The 4,413-nt window shown below is 42.2% G+C and overlaps 1 non-coding gene across 1 annotated transcript; it reads right to left on the reverse strand.

Annotated features, from left to right (window-relative positions):
• Positions 1 to 4,048: 4,048 nt before the first annotated feature.
• Positions 4,049 to 4,155, reverse strand: LOC112086339. The gene has a single exon (XR_002899461.1). It is a non-coding gene; the product is annotated as a small nucleolar RNA R71 (small nucleolar RNA).
• Positions 4,156 to 4,413: the final 258 nt, after the last annotated feature.

Raw genomic sequence — 4,413 nt, forward strand, 5'->3', positions numbered from 1 at the left:
GTATGCATGATGTTATCAAAAAAGTTTTTTTCAATGTGCATGACATCAAGATTGTGTCTGAGCAGATGATCTTTCCAATAGGGTAGTTGCCAAAAGATACTTTTCTTGTGCCAATTATGATGAACTCCATAACCTTCAGACATATTTGCAGGAGTGTGCCAGTTTCCCCCACGCGTTACTGTTTCCTCTGCCCCCCAATGCTTGATTTGCGCATGTATATCAGCTCCTGTTAAATTTACGGGTGGAGGGACATGTACACTTTTGTTCTTCATAAATAACCTCTTGTTCCTCCGATATGGATGGTTATCCGGTAAAAACCTCCGGTGACAATCAAACCAACAAGTTTTTCTACCATGTTTTAGCTGAAACGCATCAGTTTGATGAAGACAATAAGGACAAGATAACCTCCCATGTGTAGTCCATCCTGATAGCATACCATAAGCGGGGAAATCGCTTATTGTCCACATAAGCACAGCCCGCATAGTAAATTTTATTCTCGTAGAATAGTCATATGTGGGAACGCCGATATAACATTGATATATTCATAAATTACATCTTTTAATGTACATATTTTAGTCCAAATCATGTATTATCTCATGCATTTTAGCTCTTTAGGCATTGTTTTAGGACTTAGGAGATTGAATTAGGTCCAAGAGAGTTTTCCATGGTTTGGAGTGTTAACATGTGCTTTTGGAGCCTATTTGGAGTGGAGGATGTGATTCAGATGAAGAAATGGAGTTGAAATGATCAAAAATGGTGAAAAGGAGCAATTTTGGGTTTCTCGGCAAAATGCTGTACTGATAGCCGAAAATTCTCCGCCAAAATCCCTCCCGCGGGTAGCTTTCTTGGCCAAAAACACGTACCGTGGTCAAGTCTCTCGGCCAAAAATCCTGGGTGCAGATACATTTCCGAAATCGCGTCACCCGAGGCTCTTGCCGGCCGATTCAGCTTACAGGGTCTTCAGAAAAGTTGGAGATAATTTAGTCAAGAACCCAGTACAGGTTGAATAAAGGCATTTGGAGCACTGAGCTGAAAGATACGGTCACCGGAAGACAGACCTCTCTCGCATCCATTCCGGAGCAATCCGATACTCCTGAATGATCGCCTGTTCGGGGAACCTTCCGGTCTGATTCAGTTGTCGGGGGCTTCATCAACGTTGGAGAAGATTGGATCATGGTTCCAGAGCAACTGGAATCATGGAATTCGGACGCGTGAGCAGAAAGTTAAGCTCGTCGGAAGAAACTCCTGTCTCGCTGCCGTCTTGGACCGACCCGATGAGCTCCGAAGAATGCGAAGGACGGCGCACTTCCAAGCCGATTCGGTTTACGAGGCCTTCATGAGAATCAGAGATATTGGAGTCTTCTTTCCAGAACGTCCAAGATCATTCAATTCGGATCTATGAGCAGGAAGTTAACGTTTCCGGAATGGACACATGTCTAGACGCCTCTCTCTGATCGTGTAAATGCACTGCGAAGGTGATCCCTCCAGGAAGCCTTCCACTTCCCAAGCGCCGAAGATTTCTTTACCAAAGTTGGAGATATACGAGTCTTCTGTCCTCTGAAACCGGAATCACACAATTCGGACCAGTATTCTGGAAGTTACGCCTCCCGGAATGCGAAGTGGTCCAAGCTGCTCTGAATGCTGCGAGATAGTCTTGCGACTTGGTTAACTCGCAGGCCTGAAGATGAATAATACCTGGAAATTGATGCTGCGAGTTGAGAAGTGCGGGTAAGCTATCACTGGATAAGGTCTGAGGCTCCCGAGCAAGAAAAATGCTAAGTCCACAATCATGCAACTTAGGCATGCGAGTTGGCCGCGCTTGAAACTAAGCCGCACGATCACTCGCAATCTACTCCGACTTGGGCATGCGGCTTGGGACTAAGGGATGACCAAGTCGCACATGTACATTCCCCAGAAACCCCCTTGGTCCTGCGAGTTGAAGAAGAAGAAGATTAAACCGCATAAAGACTCGCAAAACACACCTACTTGGGCGTGTGGCTAAAACCAAGCGATTTAAGTCTCACAAGACAAGTTCTTCACCTGTGCGACTTGGGCATGCGACCTGGGAGACACTGGACCAAACCGCACATTCCCCACTTTACCCACTAAAGCCGGGTCAGGACCCGGTTTGTTCAGGGCTGACCCGGTTCATTAGCACTTAGTATATATAGCTTTTGGAGAAAAACCCTAGACATCTTATCTTCTACTTAGTTTTCTCTCTAGTTTTCTTTCCTTTTTAGTATAAAACGTTTTTGATTAAGAGATATCTGAAGGGATTTGATCATTCCAAAGCTGTTTCTTATCATCTCATCATCTCATTTCTGCTTCTAATCATGATTAACATCATCTCTTGCAAAAGATTAGATGTGTTCTTCATGATTAGTGAGTAGTCATCTTTTAAGCTTTTAGGTGTGTAGATTAGGGTGCTTAGATGTAGATTAATGTTTGTTTAAACTTAGATTCTCTTCTCCTTTCCTTAGTTAGCTGATCCTAATGCTAGATCCTTGCACATCACTTGGGTCTAGAATCTGGGTTTTTCATGCACCAAAAATGTTTGATGAAATGCCTGAATGAAAGCTAACTAAGGGTTTATGCATTAATGCCATGGGAATGTTTGTTAATTGCATAAATGACATATTAGAGTTGATTCTTAATGCTTACTAGTTCATATTTCACAAATGGGAATTTGGTTTGAAAATAGATTAGTATAGAGATTAATACCTTCATGAGAGGATTAATCTAGCTTTAAACTCTAAGTTGATTGGATTAGAGATCATGTGATTGCTTGCTATGTCTTTCTGTATAAGATTCAGTCTTTTTGGTTGAGAGATTGTTTGGTTACTAATGAGGCTTGATGCATTATGCTTGTTGATTGCTTGGTTATCTCTAATGGTTGTTAGACTTGATTAAGTGATTTGCAAAGAGATTTCTGTCATGAGAGTGGATTAATCTGATTAAGAAGCCTAGACTAAAGAGTAGCAAGTGTTGCATTTTTGTTTAGCATCATTAGTTGCATTGAAAGCACCCTAATCAATGATCACATCTAGAGGTTTATCTTTCATCATTTGCTTTATCATCATTTTGTTTGCTTGCTTGTTTAGTAGTTCATTAATCATTTGTTGTTTGTTTCTTGTTTATGCTTCTTGTTGCTGGTTTCACCAAACTCATCTTTTATTCAGCTTGACTTAATAACTTGTCACATAAACTAGTGTCTAGCAAACACACATTTGGATTGATACCCTTTGTACTACAAGTGACGTAAGGGATTGATAACCCATCTAAGACTGAAAAATCTTAGTTATCAATTGGCGCCGTTGCCATATTCTGTGGGGATTGTTAGCATTAGTTTCTGATATAGTTTTTGAGATCAAGTTTCTTTTGTTTTACAGATCACCTTTCAATCTCTGTCTTTGTTTTCAGGTTTATGATCACAAGAAGCCAAGCCAGAAGACAAAGAGAAAGAGCTGTTCACTTGGAGAGGTTAGGAATGAATCAGCAAGTTGGGAATGAGCATCAGGCTCAAGAAGCTGATCACGGTCAAAGAGCTGGTAATGGGATTGGAATTCAGGCTCAACAGGCTCAGGTCCATCAGGGACACGCTCAGGGTAACCAGAACCAAGACCGACCTCAGGTTAATCCACCACAGCCCCACCCAAACCCACCCATACGTCATCAGCCCCAACCAGTCTTTGTTGGTGAGAATGACCGAGCTTATGCACACCAGTATGGAGCAGGAATCATGCCACCTCCTGTCCAAAACAACAACTTTGAGGTGAAGGCCTCTTTGATCAATATAGTTCAGAATCAGAAGTTCCATGGCTTACCTATGGAGGATCCCTTGGAGCATCTGGATCAGTTTGACAGAGTTTGTGATCTCACTAAGATCAATGGGGTATCTGAAGATAGCTTCAAACTGAGATTGTTCCCATTCAGCCTTGGAGATAAGGCACATCAGTGGGAAAAGAACCTCCCAAGAGGATCCATCCAGACATGGGAGCAATGCAAGATTGCCTTTCTATCCAAGTTCTTCTCAAGCTCAAGGACTGCAAAGCTAAGGAACCAGATTTCCAGCTTCACTGAATATTCTAATGAGACCTTTGGAGAAGCTTTGGACAGGTTTAGAAGCTACACAAATAGGTGTACACATCATGGCTTTTCAGAAGCATCTCTCCTTAGCACTTTGTATAGAGGAGCTGTTCCTAAGATCAGGATTCAGTTGGACACAGCATCAAATGGAAATTTCTTGGCCAAAGAAATCAATGCAGCTATGGAACTTGTTGAGAACTTAGCCATGAGCCAAGACACTTATGGGAAAGATTATGATAGAAGCTATAGAGGAGAAGATTCTGGTAGACACCAAGAGCTGGAAGAGAAGATCAAAGTGCTGAATATCAAGCTTGACAAAGCCCTAGC

The sequence above is a fragment of the Eutrema salsugineum genome, unplaced genomic scaffold, assembly GCF_000478725.1.
Source record: "Eutrema salsugineum unplaced genomic scaffold, Eutsalg1_0 scaffold_21, whole genome shotgun sequence".
NCBI classification, from domain to species: Eukaryota; Viridiplantae; Streptophyta; class Magnoliopsida; order Brassicales; family Brassicaceae; genus Eutrema; species Eutrema salsugineum.